This window comes from Cyanistes caeruleus, chromosome 6 (genome assembly GCF_971803275.1).
Source record: "Cyanistes caeruleus chromosome 6, bCyaCae1.hap1.1, whole genome shotgun sequence".
Classification (NCBI taxonomy): domain Eukaryota; kingdom Metazoa; phylum Chordata; class Aves; order Passeriformes; family Paridae; genus Cyanistes; species Cyanistes caeruleus.
The window spans coordinates 13,660,340-13,677,804 of record NC_141706.1 but is presented as its reverse complement, the minus strand read 5'-3'; positions in this window follow the sequence as shown (position 1 = coordinate 13,677,804).

Here is a 17,465-nt window from a genome sequence, read left to right as displayed (position 1 = left end):
GGGAGATTTTGTGGGATGCTTGTGGAACTTTGAGGGACTTTTCTGGAATTTGGTGAGATTCTGTAGAGAACTGACGAATTATCAGGGATTTTTCATGTATTCTGTGGGAATTTGTGGAGATTTGGTGGGATATTTTTCTAGAAGTTGGTCGTGTTTTGAGAAGATTTAGAGAATTTTGTGGGATTTTTCCTGGAATTTTGTTGGATATTGAGGAGATTTTGTGGGATGTTTGTGGAACTTTGAGGGACTTTTCTGGAATTTGGTGAGATTCTGTAGAGAACTGACGAATTATCAGGGATTTTTCATGTATTCTGTGGGAATTTGTTGAGATTTTGTGGGATTTTTGTGGATTTTGGCCGTGTTTTGAGAAGATTTAGAGAATTTTGTGGGATTTTTCTTGAATTTTGTTCGATATTGAGGAGATTTTGTGGGATGTTTGTGGAACTTTGAGGGACTTTTCTGGAATTTGGAGAGATTCTGTAGAGAACTGACGAATTATCAGGGATTTTTCACGTATTCTGTGGGAATTTGTGGAGATTCGGTGGGATTTTTCTGGAATTTTGGTTATGTTTTGAGAGAATTTAGGGAATTTTGTGGGATTTTTCTGGGATTTTGTTGGGTATTGAGGACATTTTGTGGGATGTTTCGGGAATTTGGTGGGGCTTTTCAAGGATTTTGTGGTATTTTGAAAAGGTTTAGGGAATTTTGTGGTGTTTTTTCTTGAATTTTGTGGGAAACTCTGCTGATTTTATGGGGCGTTTCTGGAATTTGATTGAATTTTCAGAAGTGTTAGGGATTTTTGTGAGATTTTTGTGGGATGTTCTGGGAATTGGTGGAGATTTTGTGGGACATTCCTGTGAATTGGTAGGGTTTTGAAATGATTTAGGGAGTTTTGTGGGACTTCTCTGGAATTTGGTGGGGTTTTTCTGGAATTTTGTGGGATTCTGAGGAGACTTGAAGAATTTTGAGGAATTTGATTTAGATTTTTGTGGGAATTTGTGGAGATTCTGTGTGATTTTTCTGGAATTTGGTGGGCCTTTTCAAGGACTTTGTGTGGTTTTGAGGAGACTTGAAGAATTTTGAGGAATTTTTCTTAGATTTTGTGGAAACTTGTGGAGGTTTTGTGTGATTTTTGTGTGATTTTGTGGGATATTGAGGCGATTTAGGGATCTTGAGGGATTTTTCATGTATTTTGTGGGAATTTGTGGAGATTTGGTGGGATAATTTTCTAGAATTTGGTCGTGTTTTGAGAAGATTTAGGGAATTTTGTGGGATTTTTCCTGGAATTTTGTTAGATACTGGGGAGATTTTGTGGTTGTTTTGTGGAACTTTGAGGGACTTTTCTGGACTTTGGTGAGATTCTGTAGAGAACTGACAAATTATCAGGGATTTTTCATGTATTCTGTGGGAATTTGTGGAGATTCTGTGGGATTTTTCTGGAATTTGGTAGAGTTTTGAGAAGATTTAGGGAATTTTGTGGGACTTTTCTGGGATTTTGTTGGATATTGAGGACATTTTGTGGGATGTTTCGGGAATTTGGTGGGGCTTTTCAAGAATTTTGTGGTATTTTGAAAAGATTTAGGGAATTTTGTGGTTTTTTTTCTTGAATTTTGTGGGAAACTGTGCTGATTTTATGGGGCGTTTCTGGAATTTGGTCGAGTTTTCAGAAGATTTAGGGATTTTTGTGGGATTTCTGTGGGATGTTCTGGGAATTGGTGGAGATTTTGTGGGACATTCCTGTGAATTGGTAGGGTTTTGAAATGATTTAGGGAGTTTTGTGGGACTTCTCTGGAATTTTGTGTGTTTTTTCTGGAATTGTGTGGGATTCTGAGGAGACTTGAAGAATTTTGAGGAATTTTTCTTAGATTTTGTGGAAACTTGTGGAGGTTTTGTGGGATTTTTGTGGGATTTTGTGGGATATTGAGGCGATTTCGGGATCTTGAGGGATTTTTCATGTATTTTGTGGGATTTTGTGGAGATTTGGTGGGACATTTTTCTAGAATTTAGTCGTGTTTTGAGAAGATTTAGGGAATTTTGTGTGATTATTCTGGGATTTTGTTGTATATTGAGGAGATTTTGTGGGATGTTTGTGGAACTTTGAGGGACTTTTCTGGAATTTGGTGAGATTCTGTAGAGAACTGACGAATTATCAGGGGTATTTTCATGTATTCTGTGGGAATTTGTGGAGATTCGGTGGGATTTTTGTGGATTTTGGCCATGTTTTGAGAAGATTTAGGGAATTTTGTGGGATTTTTCCTGGAATTTTATTGGATTCCGGGGAGATTTTGTGGGATGTTTGTGGAACTTTGAGGGACTTTTTAGGAATTTGGTGAGATTCTGTAGAGAACTGACGAATTATCAGGGATTTGTCATGTATTCTGTGGGAATTTGTGGAGATTCTGTGGGATTTTTCTGGAATTTGGTAGAGTTTTGAGAAGATTTAGGGAATTTTGTGGGACTTTTCTGGGATTTTGTTGGATATTGAGGACATTTTGTGGGATGTTTCTGGAATTTGGTGGGCCTTTTCAAGGACTTTGTGTGGTTTTGAGGAGACTTGAAGACTTTTGAGGAATTTTTCTTAGATTTTGTGGAAACTTGTGGAGGTTTTGTGGGATTTTTGTGGAATTTTGTGGGATATTGAGGCGATTTCGGGATCTTGAGGGATTTTTCATGTATTTTGTGGGAATTTGTGGAGATTTGGTGGGATATTTTTCTAGAATTTGGTTGTGTTTTGAGAAGATTTAGGGAATTTTGTGTGATTTTTCTTGAATTTTGTGGGATATTGAGGAGATTTTGTGGGATGTTTGTGGAACTTTGAGGGACTTTTTAGGAATTTGGTGAGATTCTGTAGAGAACTGACAAATTATCAGGGATTTTTCATGTATTCTGTGGGAATTTGTGGAGATTTGGTGGGATTTTTGTGGATTTTGGCCGTGTTTTGAGAAGATTTAGTGAATTTTGTGTGAATTTTCTGGGATTTTGTTGGGTATTGAGGACATTTTGTGGGATGTTTCTGGAATTTGGTGGGGCTTTTCAAGAATTTTGTGGTATTTTGAAAAGATTTAGGGAATTTTGTGGTGTTTTTTCTTGAATTTTGTGGGAAACTGTGCAGATTTTATGGGGCGTTTCTGGAATTTGGTCGAGTTTTCAGAAGATTTAGGGATTTTTGTGGGATTTTTGTGGGATGTTCTGGGAATTGGTGGAGATTTTGTGGGACATTCCTGTGAATTGGTAGGGTTTTGAAATGATTTAGGGAGTTTTGTGGGACTTCTCTGGAATTTTGTGTGTTTTTTCTGGAATTGTGTGGGATTCTGAGGAGACTTGAAGAATTTTGAGGAATTTTTCTTAGATTTTGTGGAAACTTGTGGAGGTTTTGTGGGATTTTTGTGCGATTTTGTGGGATATTGAGGCGATTTCGGGATCTTGAGGGATTTCTCATGTATTTTGTGGGAATTTGTGGCGATTTGGTGGGATATTTTTCTAGAATTTGGTCGTGTTTTGAGAAGATTTAGGGAATTTTGTGGTGTTTTTTCTTGAATTTTGTGGGAAACTGTGCTGATTTTATGGGGCGTTTCTGGAATTTGGTCGAGTTTTCAGAAGATTTAGGGATTTTTGTGGGATTTTTGTGGGATGTTCTGGGAATTGGTGGAGATTTTGTGGGACATTCCTGTGAATTGGTAGGGTTTTGAAATGATTTAGGGAGTTTTGTGGGACTTCTCTGGAATTTTGTGTGTTTTTTCTGGAATTGTGTGGGATTCTGAGGAGACTTGAAGAATTTTGAGGAATTTTTCTTAGATTTTGTGGAAACTTGTGGAGGTTTTGTGGGATTTTTGTGGGATTTTGTGGGATATTGAGGCGATTTAGGGATCTTGAGGGATTTCTCATGTATTTTGTGGGAATTTGTGGAGATTTGGTGGGATATTTTTCTAGAATTTGGTCGTGTTTTGAGAAGATTCAGGGCATTTTGTGTGATTTTTCCTGGAATTTTGTTGGATATTAGGGAGAATGTGTGGGATGTTTGTGGAACTTTGAGGGACTTTTCTGGAATTTGGTGAGATTCTGTAGAGAACTGACGAATTATCAGGGATTTTTCATGTATTCTGTGGGAATTTGTGGAGATTCGGTGGGATTTTTGAGGATTTTGGCCGTGTTTTGAGAAGATTTAGAGAATTTTGTGGGATTTTTCTTGAATTTTGTTGGATATTGAGGAGATTTTGTGGGATGTTTGTGGAACTTTGAGGGACTTTTCTGGAATTTGGTGAGATTCTGTAGAGAACTGACGAGTTATCAGGGATTTTTCATGTATTCTGTGGGAATTTGTGGAGATTCGGTGGGATATTTTTCTAGGATTTGGTCGTGTTTTGAGAAGATTTAGGGAATTTTGTGGGACTTTTCTGGGATTTTGTTGGATATTGAGGACATTTTGTGGGATGTTTCGGGAATTTGGTGGGGCTTTTCAAGAATTTTGTGGTATTTTGAAAAGATTTAGGGAATTTTGTGGTGTTTTTTCTTGAATTTTGTGGGAAACTGTGCTGATTTTATGGGGCGTTTCTAGAATTTGGTCGAGTTTTCAGAAGATTTAGGGATTTTTGTGGGATTTCTGTGGGATGTTCTGGGAATTGGTGGAGATTTTGTGGGACATTCCTGTGAATTGGTAGGGTTTTGAAATGATTGAGGGAGTTTTGTGGGACTTCTCTGGAATTTTGTGTGTTTTTTCTGGAATTGTGTGGGATTCTGAGGAGACTTGAAGAATTTTGAGGAATTTTTCTTAGATTTTGTGGAAACTTGTGGAGGTTTTGTGTGATTTTTGTGTGATTTTGTGGGATATTGAGGCGATTTAGGGATCTTGAGGGATTTTTCATGTATTTTGTGGGAATTTGTCGAGATTTGGTGGGATAATTTTCTAGAATTTGGTCGTGTTTTGAGAAGATTTAGGGAATTTTGTGGTGTTTTTTCTTGAATTTTGTGGGAAACTGTGCTGATTTTATTGGGCGTTGCTGGAATTTGGTCAAGTTTTCAGAAGATTTAGGGAATTTTGTGAAATTTTTCCTGGCATTTTGTTGGATATTAGGGAGATTTTGTGGGATGCTTGTGGAACTTTGAGGGACTTTTCTGGAATTTGGTGAGATTCTGTAGAGAACTGACGAATTATCAGGGATTTTTCATGTATTCTGTGGGAATTTGTGGAGATTTGGTGGGATATTTTTCTAGAAGTTGGTCGTGTTTTGAGAAGATTTAGAGAATTTTGTGGGATTTTTCCTGGAATTTTGTTGGATATTGAGGAGATTTTGTGGGATGTTTGTGGAACTTTGAGGGACTTTTCTGGAATTTGGTGAGATTCTGTAGAGAACTGACGAATTATCAGGGATTTTTCATGTATTCTGTGGGAATTTGTTGAGATTTTGTGGGATTTTTGTGGATTTTGGCCGTGTTTTGAGAAGATTTAGAGAATTTTGTGGGATTTTTCTTGAATTTTGTTCGATATTGAGGAGATTTTGTGGGATGTTTGTGGAACTTTGAGGGACTTTTCTGGAATTTGGAGAGATTCTGTAGAGAACTGACGAATTATCAGGGATTTTTCACGTATTCTGTGGGAATTTGTGGAGATTCGGTGGGATTTTTCTGGAATTTTGGTTATGTTTTGAGAGAATTTAGGGAATTTTGTGGGATTTTTCTGGGATTTTGTTGGGTATTGAGGACATTTTGTGGGATGTTTCGGGAATTTGGTGGGGCTTTTCAAGGATTTTGTGGTATTTTGAAAAGGTTTAGGGAATTTTGTGGTGTTTTTTCTTGAATTTTGTGGGAAACTCTGCTGATTTTATGGGGCGTTTCTGGAATTTGATTGAATTTTCAGAAGTGTTAGGGATTTTTGTGAGATTTTTGTGGGATGTTCTGGGAATTGGTGGAGATTTTGTGGGACATTCCTGTGAATTGGTAGGGTTTTGAAATGATTTAGGGAGTTTTGTGGGACTTCTCTGGAATTTGGTGGGGTTTTTCTGGAATTTTGTGGGATTCTGAGGAGACTTGAAGAATTTTGAGGAATTTGATTTAGATTTTTGTGGGAATTTGTGGAGATTCTGTGTGATTTTTCTGGAATTTGGTGGGCCTTTTCAAGGACTTTGTGTGGTTTTGAGGAGACTTGAAGAATTTTGAGGAATTTTTCTTAGATTTTGTGGAAACTTGTGGAGGTTTTGTGTGATTTTTGTGTGATTTTGTGGGATATTGAGGCGATTTAGGGATCTTGAGGGATTTTTCATGTATTTTGTGGGAATTTGTGGAGATTTGGTGGGATAATTTTCTAGAATTTGGTCGTGTTTTGAGAAGATTTAGGGAATTTTGTGGGATTTTTCCTGGAATTTTGTTAGATACTGGGGAGATTTTGTGGTTGTTTTGTGGAACTTTGAGGGACTTTTCTGGACTTTGGTGAGATTCTGTAGAGAACTGACAAATTATCAGGGATTTTTCATGTATTCTGTGGGAATTTGTGGAGATTCTGTGGGATTTTTCTGGAATTTGGTAGAGTTTTGAGAAGATTTAGGGAATTTTGTGGGACTTTTCTGGGATTTTGTTGGATATTGAGGACATTTTGTGGGATGTTTCGGGAATTTGGTGGGGCTTTTCAAGAATTTTGTGGTATTTTGAAAAGATTTAGGGAATTTTGTGGTTTTTTTTCTTGAATTTTGTGGGAAACTGTGCTGATTTTATGGGGCGTTTCTGGAATTTGGTCGAGTTTTCAGAAGATTTAGGGATTTTTGTGGGATTTCTGTGGGATGTTCTGGGAATTGGTGGAGATTTTGTGGGACATTCCTGTGAATTGGTAGGGTTTTGAAATGATTGAGGGAGTTTTGTGGGAGTTCTCTGGAATTTTGTGGGGTTTTTCTGGAATTGTGTGGGATTCTGAGGAGACTTGAAGAATCTCCATCACTCGGTGAAAAAAAGAACATTTATGTTTGCAGCTTTCATATAAGTTTCCTTCTTCAAGTGATTTCTTCAGATCTGGCACAAATCCCCTCAATAGAATAAATAATTCTAATTGGCTTCCTAACAGAGGATTTTGCTGGACCTTTCCTAATAAATCCAAGCAGTTTCAGCACAAGATGTGCATGGTCATTTTTCTTTTCTATCCCTTGCTTCATGACTCAACTCTTCACTTTATTGTACTCAATTTTATAGTTCAGATTTTAAGCTGAAGAAAAATCCTTCTCTCTGAAGAAGATTTTCTCATCAATTGAGCCATATATATTTTTAATAGGGATATCAAACCCAGCCTGATGGAACAAACACCTTGAGACACCTTCTGGACATGAATGTCTCTTTAAAAATATTAAAGCTCTAAGGGTTGAATTCTTTGCAGGTTTAACTGAACTGAAAGAATAAGAGACTTTGCAATGGGATGAAATGATGACTCAGGTCTCTAGGACATAATCAGGTTTATAGGATCTCTCCAGCAGCCCCCGTCCATAGGGCTTTGCACTCCTGTTCTCCCATTTAACAGAGGAAATAGGTACACTTAAAAAGGGTTACCAAAACCCTTTTACCTTTAACCTATTAACAAAAGCTAAACGAGATACTTGGGAAAATCCTAATGCAAAGAAACATTCTGAGTGCGGCATTTTCTTATTGAATAAGCTCTTATTTTCTTAGCCAGATTCCTGTGGTGGAATCTGGCCTTGAACAGAGATTTTTAACACCAATATTGTGGAATGGGACGAGAGGACCTTTGTTTCCAGCTGCCTGTGCTGGTTTCTGTTCACCCTAGACTGACACCAAATAAACACGGTGCTGGGTTTCCATATAAATTATTGTAGTAGAAAGGCACCTGTTATTCCTTCAGAAAGAGCTCCCTACAACAACACAAAATTTCTTCCCAAGCCAAGGGAAGTTTATTTCCCTCTGTAATTTTACTGTGTGTGTGTGTGTGTGCGCTAGGTGGAAATAGAGAACTGTGAAAAGGCTCATTTTAGCAGGGATAACAGCTCACAGAAGTTATTCTGAGGCCTGGGCCGGAATGAATCACATTCCCACGTGTGTGTGCTGCCTGGCAGCAATCAATGCTTCCTCTTAGCAAGGGCACTCCGGGGGATGGAGAAATCAGAGCTGTGAAAAACCCAGCAAATCCTGCCTGACAGCTTCTCCAGGCAAACCGCCCTGACGGGGCACCGGGAGCACGCTGGGATGTCGGGCCCATTCCACAGGGGCTCCTTTGGGATCCCTGCGCATCCCAAAACCCCATAACCCACTGCCCACCCCGGCCCCCAGTGCACTGACCTGGCTGGGAAGCTGTGAAGCAGGGGAGATGCTGATGGCAGAGGGCTGGGAAGCAGGGGAGATGCTGGGATGGCAGAGCTGGGAAGCAGTGAAAATATTGCAGTTCTGTAATTCAGGAAGAAGCACATGTTCCAAAGGAAATCCATCCAAAGCAGATTATACAGCATAGATTTGTTATCCATTTGAAGTTATTAACTGGAAGACAAAGAAAGATTTCTTTGGTAGCCTCACAGGTTTATCTTCAGCATTTATAATGGAACAGTTACTCTGCTTTAAATATAAGTGGTTTCTTTCCCCCAACAGTCTCATCTACCTCCTCACCAAGCTGATAGAGAATAGAGGAGCACAGATCGTGTGAGGAACAGATTTGGAATTACATAAATGGACTTACCATGTGGCTACAACTGATATTTCCAGCTCTGTGGCCTAAGAGCATCCATCCAATGTCCTGCCAGTCCAGCACTTCCTGATGGTATTTGCAGCCACTGCTTCCACAGAAGTCAGAACAACGCACTTCTCCTTTGAGGTCATCTGGCTGCTGCAAGTGCAACAATGGAGCCACCAAGTTCCAGTTGCAAGGTCAGCATTACAAATTTAAAACCTTCCTGTTACAAAAGGTAAAGGCTCTCCAATCCTGCTGGAAACAAGAGCTTTGAAGAAACCTAACTCTTCCAACTTCAGCTTGCTTCCAACTTGACGGTATCAGCTTTTTAAATAATAAAGGATTGTCTGTAGATTACTGTGGATTAAAATTAGAACTGCAGACCTGACTATTAGTCTCAAGTTTGACGGTGTGAGGAAGGTGATGGTCCTTCTTCTCCATCCCTGGAATCACCATCATGCACTGTCTCGACTATCTCCAAGAGGTATTTTTTTTTTCAACGTGGATAAACTATTTTAGGAAGTTTGGAACAGGGAGAATGGCTGCCTTCCATACAAATCAAACAGGTTCCATTTCCAAGTGATTACAATTGTATCAAAGTCTTCAGACCCAAATAGGTGTAGCCGCTGTGAAATACAGAAGCCCTTATGAAAGGCTCACTCAGAAGGTGTGAATAGAATAAAAAAGAAATTCATTATAAAAAAATGAGGAAGGAAAAAGCCTTCATTCCCTAACACTGCAGAATTCCACCTGAGTAAAATCTCACTCACTTTACAATGAAAGGAAAATATTTGAGTGGTGGTGGCAGGGACAAGGCGAGGATATACGGTGCCAGGGAGGATTCTGCACTTAGAGATGCTGAGTATCCAGCCAAGAGACAGAAATTCAATTGCCAAGGCATTTGAATGAAGTCAATTAAGTCACATCACCTTTTCTATTTCAGTGTTTCCATCTGACAAGAAAGCAAAGGCGGGCAGCAGAAAGCAGGTGAGCTGCTGCACTCAGGGGTAGGGATCAAATGAACTATGCTGGTTCCATATGCACTATGGGAAAAGCAGGCAGAAGAGAGGAAGAGCTCTAAAATTAAGATGGAATTTTAACCTCTTCCTTCTCTGTTGACACTGACTGTAGGCATGTCTAACAGCTTTTCAGACAATTGTGTTTGATTTTGTTCCACAAACCTTACCTAGATCCACATTCATTAGCTGACTCTCTGCTGCCATCAAAATTGAGGGAAGGAACACCTTTTAGCACTGCTTAGAAACAGAGGAGATCAAACTAAACTCTGCAGCTCCAATGAGCGAAGGAATTATGTCCTATCCACCTTCATGAAGCCGCAAAGACCAAAATCTCTTGAGAGCGTGCCATTTCCTTTCAGCCTTGTGCACTGAGCCTTCAGCTCATCACGGATCAAAAGATGCTGCACTAAATTACAAGAAAAATGACTGCATTCTGTTTAGTTGCAATCCTGGTAGTCATAACAAATCTTGTGTGCATCAGATGGCCTCCAGAAAAATCACATGCAACAGCAACACCATCCTCAGATGCTCTCCCAGTACCTTACCTAATCATTGCTCCGTCACTGGACAAGACTTGTCCCCACCCTTCACACCTACAGCAACAAACCTACAAATCTTCCAAACATTTCTTCAATTCCACACCCCTCCGGAACATTCCCGCTTAAAACCGCACAGCTGCCCACGGGACAAAGGTCCAGTGTTACAAGCTGCTGCTCTCCCTCCACACAAGCCCCTTGCACATCTTGCACTGCTGCTCTGAAACTGCACAATTTGTCAGCAGCACCATTAGACTCAGAATTGGGAAACAATTCCTTCTGCTGGGTTAAGTTGGAAACAGTTCAGGCTACAGGAGTTCTTTATTATTCACCCTCATGGAATGCCCCTGCCCTTCAGAGCTCAAGCACTCCTGTGCAGAGCATCTCATGGAGCCAAAGAGAAAGGACTGCTGTCCCAAAAGAAGAGTCTGGGAGGAACTCCCAGTGTCCTTCATGCCTTGAGAAACCTAAGGAGCAGTCACTGATGGCCTAAAGGGTACAAATTCAGTTCAGATGACAAATTTTCCAGGGTGATCCCCCTCCTCTTTATCTTCTAACACAACTACAAACAAACCAAATGATAGATTTCACAAGGAATAAGGGATGTTTAAAAGCAAATCTCTAAACTAAGCCTGGCATGCTCACCCAGGAGTTCAACACAGCAAGGCAGGCACTCTGCACTACCTAGTTCATGGCAAGAGATTTCTAAACTCTACCAAATGAAGTGAAGAAATGAAACAGAGAGCAATAGAACCGTATTTTAATTCATTTCAAGGCATGGAATAACACAGAATCTTTTCCATGAAACTAGGGCATTTTTCTCCCTTATCTAGTGCCCAAGTAAGATTAGAAATTGGGAAAAAAACCACTGAAACTGCAAATGCATTTTGCCCCCAGCTAGAAACAAAAGGTAATTATTTGAAAACTAGAAAAAACTCCAAGAGGAAACGTAAAACATTATGGAATATGTATTATTTTTATCACCCAGAATTCCCCATGTTAAAGGCACAGAGAAAACCATCATTCAGAAGTGGGAAAACAGAGGGACTGTACAAGTGAAATGGAGTTCTGACAAATGATGCTGTGTAGAATATGGGTTCCCAAACCAACAGAACAAAGGCACCCCGAAAAAAAAAAGCAGCAGCCTCAGAGATTGTACATTGCAGCTGAAGCACGGGGGTTTCTGTAGATTCACCTTGTAAACTGGCACACTTACTTGCCAAGGCTGCTGAACTTCTTTCACCTTAAACCACAAAACCTCCCAGTCCTTCCACAGCAATCACTCCATCAAATCAAGGCAGACCAAAACATGTTCTTTGCGCTGTTCACAATAAGATGAAGTTATGTGCCCAAGAGATACCATTTGAAGTCAGAAGGAACAAGCCAGCAGGTGTAGAAAACTGGTATTTGAAGAAGTGACAAAAAGACAGCAAACTGAAGCCCATGCTTAATACAAAAGCCCATGATTAATAGAACACAAATGCAGATGGATATGATAAGCTTGCACTGTCGAAGCTAAAATCATTTCTAACAAAAATCACCACATTTCCAAGAATTCAGTACCACTTGTGGTGGCCACTCCTGATCTCTACATAATATGTCAGCAGTTCAATTGGCAAGAATCTCTTTATCTAGATCCAAGCAGGGAAGAAGTCAAGGTCCCAGTGATATGCAATTCTGTAGCTTCATTAGAAACCTTTCATCCTGCAATAGTTGAAATCCAAGTGAGAAAAGAACCTGTTTGGACACCAACTATCCTTAGTAGCAACGTTTTGCAGCACGCAATTTGAAAAGGTTAACCTGCCAGGCAATAATACAGACAAGAAAAATGAAAAGGAGGGCAAGGAGAATCATCTGCTGCTGAAACTGCTCTTCTACAAAAACAAAGTGATATGAAGATTCAGCCCGTGAAGAACACATTCCTCAACCAGGAGAGAAAAACACAATTCTTAAAAATCTCCTCTGTCGTTCTGATTGGGAACGGTGGGAAAGAACGACACGGACTCTCAAGGGAGTCACAACAGGAGAATCTTCTCTACTTTATTACTCTAGGCTTGTCTAATAGACAGATACGTGGAAAGTACAGAAAGGAAACTCTTATTGCTTAGTAAAGTGCTACATCACCATCATTGGTCAGCGGGGCTCACCACCCCCCTGACTTTCTCCTGCAAGGAAAACAAGAGGACAGACAAACAGCACCTGGCAGTTGTTTTCTGTCTCTGAGGATTGTTTTGAAATCCTCCTATGAATTCCCAGGCTAGCTTCTCGGGCAGGACTGATAGGCCATGGGGCCTGCAGTTTCTGCAGCTCTCTGCAGCCTGCTCCAAAGCTAGCATCCATACTCTCCACTACATAAGAAATAGAAAACTGACTACAAATCACGTGTTCACTACTTGTTGCTTGTTCACTACTCAGACATCAGAATTACTACCACAATACTAGAAGAACAATCCAAGAAACATATTCCAGGGATGCATTTTAATTCATTTGCTGCTGCCAGCCGTGCTGTGCTTTGCTTCTATCCATCCACCCTGCTGCAAAAAGGTTCAATTGTGTTTTCACCATCACGTCAGATCAGCTCTTGGACTCACAGCTCACCGCAGACCTCGAAACAGGAGGCAAAGATCTGCACCACTTGGCCTTTCAGAACTTCTCACCCATCTATGACCTTTCTGGGGCCAGCTTCACAAAATGAGGGGGAAGCCATTCCAAAGAACACGACCAAGGAAATCACACAGCACTCGGGATTTGTTCCAGGCATCAAATTTTTAATGGATGATGTGAAGTAACACCGAAGCAATTCCTGTCCACAGAAAAAAAGATTTCAAATGGTTTTGTCTCAAGTACAATCACTGGAGGTTGAAAATTTCTGGGGCTGAAAGTTACATGAGGTCCTCAACACTGAGCAATCAATATCCCCACAGTCTAAACTGTGAAATTACTACCTGGGCAAGGAGAACATTTTCAGGATTTGCAACTCATCTCAAAGCCTCAGTAGAACTCAACCAGCAGAATTCCCCTGAGATGGCACTGTGCTCTGGAAGCCCTCAAATACTCACTAAAACAGACTTGACTTTCACTAGGACAGCTGCTCATGAAAATCTGGGGTAAAACCTATGGGAAGTGGCCATGTGCACGCATATTCCTTCTTCCCACAGCAGGCACAATCAAATCCTCCTTTGAATGGCCTCCAAGTTGAGCAGCACTCATTGGCACAGCCTCTTCTCCCACAGACAGGCCAGCGAGCAACACGGCAGCGCCAGCCAGGTGGGCAAGGACAAGAGAGAGCAGATGCCAACAAGGCTTGGAAGCTGGGCCAAGGGAGGTTTACGCTGGCCATTGGGAAGAACTTGTGCCCAGCGTGGGCCATCAGATACTGCAATGGCCTGACAGGGGCTGCTGGAGTCATCATTGTGGCACGGGTGCAAGGCAAGCCAGGCCGCAGCGCTCGGGCCCCGCTCTGCTGGCCATGCTTGCCGCCATGGCTCCCAGCTTGGACTCAACATTCTCTCAGGGCTCTCTGCATCCAGGGCGTTCTGTGCTTCTGTGACATCACAGCCTCTGGGGACGGCACGCTGGCTGGCAACTGTCCCCAGCTGTTGCTGCGCCCCAGTGCCCAGGCACAGCTGCTCGCAGAGAGACGCCCAGAGCCTCGGTGCTGCTGGCAGAGCACTATGGCTGCTCACGGCTCCTCCGCGCTGCTGCAGCTTTACGTGCTGCTGCTCTTGGCTCATCCCCTCGACCCTGTGAGCAAACCTGAGCGCAGCACGGATGCCTCTCCTCTGCTTCTGGAGGATTGTCATCTGGACGAGTCGGACCCTGAGCGCATCCGGTGGGCGGCCAGGACATTCCTGCTCATCGACCTGCTCATCATAGGAATGGCCATGGGATGGTCGCTCGGAAAAAGAATTCAGAGACGCTGGCGAGAGGTGAGGAGGGGGGTGGGGGGTCAGGCAGGCGGGATGGGGCAGACCTTGAGGGCCTCTTGGGCACGCTTTGGCCAATGCCCTGCGGCAGAAGGGGCCTGAGCTCCTGGCTGGGGAATGCGGCCCAGGGGCTGAGCTCCATGGACAGCACCAAGCAGAGGCGGCAGAGCTCTGCCTGCTGCAGCCTCTTCCCCGGGCCAGCCCAGCCCAACTGGGCCCGAGTCTCTGTCTCCCAGGCCAAAGGCAGCCCCACAGGTGCCGGCCCCGCTCTGCCCCTCTGCCTCTTCCATGGGGATCCCTGTGCTTTGCCTTGCAGCGGAATCTCCAGAGCCCTTCGGGCCGTGCGGGGCCCCGCCGCCATCGAAGACAGGGCTGTCCCACGGAGCTGATGCAGCTGCTGATGGACAACCGCGACCTGATGCGGCTGCTCCTTCGCGACAGCCCTCAACCAACCACCAAGATGGCGGCAAAAGAGGGCAGTGACAGGAGACTCCGCACCTCCCCACAGCTCTGACCTCCAGCGTCGCGCTCCAGCTACAGAACCTTACGGGGAACGGGTGACCAGTGCCCAGCCCAGGCACTGCGACGTTCCCCACCTTACAAGTTAGCCACACCCCTGTTGTTGTTCGATTCCCCACCACGTTTCCCCCAAGAAGTTGACCTTTCCCTTAGTGTTCAGTTCTAGACAGTTGAAGCATTGAAGTTTCTTAGCCTTAAGATTCTTACCCCATAGTCTTCTAGTAACGTTGGATTGTAGATTTTAGAAGTAGTCAAGTGAATAAAGTTCACGTTTTCTACACGTTGCTGTGTCATTTTCTTGAGGTTGCACCTGAGACCTGGGGACTCCTTGAGAGATGGCTTTGCATGGCAGCTCCAGACTGCCTGCAATGGAGAGCCCCAGTGCCCCAGCAGGCTTTGCAAGAGCACGGAGGGCAGCGGGAAAGAAGAAGGTGGCCAATATTCACCTGCCTCCACCTTCCAAGGAAGCTTGCAGTCAAACCCTGTCTGCCCTTTAGGGGGGACCCTAAAGGCCCCGGCAGGCATCCCCATGGCCCCAGGACGGGGGGCTTGCAGCACTCTGGGGCACCAGGAAAGGAGCAGGATCATCCCTGGAAAGCTGTCTGGAGACAAATCCAGAGACGTCTCCCCTGGCATCCAGGCAAGGGCTGAATACAGGCAGGCAATTAGATCCACAGGCTGCCTGGGCTATGGCACCAATCAGTCCTGCTTCATAGATTTCGGGGGGCGGGGTTATACATATATATATATATATATATATACGCATATATGTATATATGTATCTACATCTGTATTTAGTTCTTTGTATTTATCCTGTTGACCCTCAAATAGGATTAGATTTCATTTTCCTACAAAACAAAACATCCGTTTTTTGATTTTTAGGAATCAACCATCTGTGCTCCCACTTTAAATCACTTCTCTCAAACTCATTCTGCATCTTGCTCCTTTCCAGCACCATCAAATACCTCTGTTAAAATACAGAGCATCAGTGGAAGGACGACAATCTTGTTACTTGCTGAAGAAAGTTAACTTGGATGACATACCTGCTTTTAAAAATCCAAGAGGAACAAAACCTACACATCAGCTTTAGAATTTCAAAAGCTGCTTCCTCAACTCTTCCACACCACTTTACTCTTTGGGGACATTCAGCAGCAATACCAAACAAGCACAGAAAAGAAATGGAAGAAGAAATGCAGATAGTCAGCAGCAGACCACCTACCAAAATACATTTTAAATGCAGCTCCAAGTTCTCCAAGAGCAAGTTTGAAGTGTAAATGGAGACACTCACACAAAATTACTACCACTTGGTACTTTTGGCATTTCCTTGGGCTTTCCTCTTCATTTTTTTTTATCTCTCACCTAAAGCAAGAGAAAAAAACCCAAACAAACACAACCTTTCAGGCAGAGAAAAGATGTGGTTGCTCTTGAAGAAAGCATTTCATTCTGCCTGGAGAAGAACCTGTTGGGAAAAATATTAGCTTTTAGCAAAATGGCACTGTGCTGTTGCACTTGTTCTAGCACTGGGAGAAAGAACAGGCCCATCTGTAAGGCTCCTGCAGCTCACCCTGGCTGAGGGTCATTGACCACTGAGCACTGCAGGCATCACTGGCAACAACGATGGTGGAAAATGGGGAGGGAGCAGGATAAATAAATGTTTGCCATTGCCTTAGCCAAAAAAACCCCAGACATCAAAAGCAACCCACCCTCAAAACAAAGCTATGAAAATAGTTTGCCTCTGAATTTAAAGAACTTCAATTAACTCTATGATGTCTGCTTTTGGTTCAGCATTCATCAATCTGAATTTGAATATGCACAGGGTAATGAAAGGTAACTGAAGCTTAAAAATCATGTCTATTGACTTGTGCATAGCCTATACTGAAGCACATTAAAAAGCAGCGTTTTGCTTGAAATCTGCACGGTATTAACTTCATTCAGTCTTACACTCACTAGGTAATTAAATACATGAAGAAATAGATTTTTTTTTTTTTTTTATTAAGAATGCATTATTAATTAGGAAGGCATGGCTTTAGCAGAGTCTGCTGATACCAACATTACTCAGCTAAGTTCAAAGTATGAACACAAGAACTTGATGACAGAAGCAATGTTCATCAGAGCCTCAACAAGAAAGTTGCAGTTCCAAGTTTTTCAGATGTCCTACACTTGCTAAGGCACCTCCAGAAAGAGGAGTCAACTGAAAATAGCACAGGAAATTTGAAACCCATTTCTATATTTTTCTTTTTTTTCCTGAACTTTCTTGTGGGCAACAGAAAACTCCCAATATGTGGAATGCAATGTAGTTTTTATGCCAGAGTCATGAGTCATCCCCTCAGTTCCAACCTGATCCAATGCTCACTTGAATCTTGGAAAGGCTCAAATCAGCAAGATGAAATTAAAATTGTATTCATGAAAAGAGCTCTTTACTCTCCATTCCCCTCCCTCCCCCAAATACATCAGCACCAAGTGAGAAAGGCTCGATTTGAAAGATAATTATTACACAATTAAACTTGGACATAGCTAGTTTGCTACAAGTTCCAGCAGACAGACAAACAAGAGCAGAATCAGAGGTTATCAACCTCAATAGAAATTCCAGCTCATGCTTTCCCCAAAAGCCTCATTTAATTTATCCAGGATTAAAAAATAAAAGAGAAATGAAAAAAAAATCACATAAAAGCATTTCACATAGTATATAGTGAAATACTATCATTTCCACCTGAAATATTCATCATCATTATTATGTTTTTCCATACTAAATTACAAAGTCTCCTGCACCCATCTTCCCAATATCTCATTCTAAGTGCTTGCTACTTTAATCCCT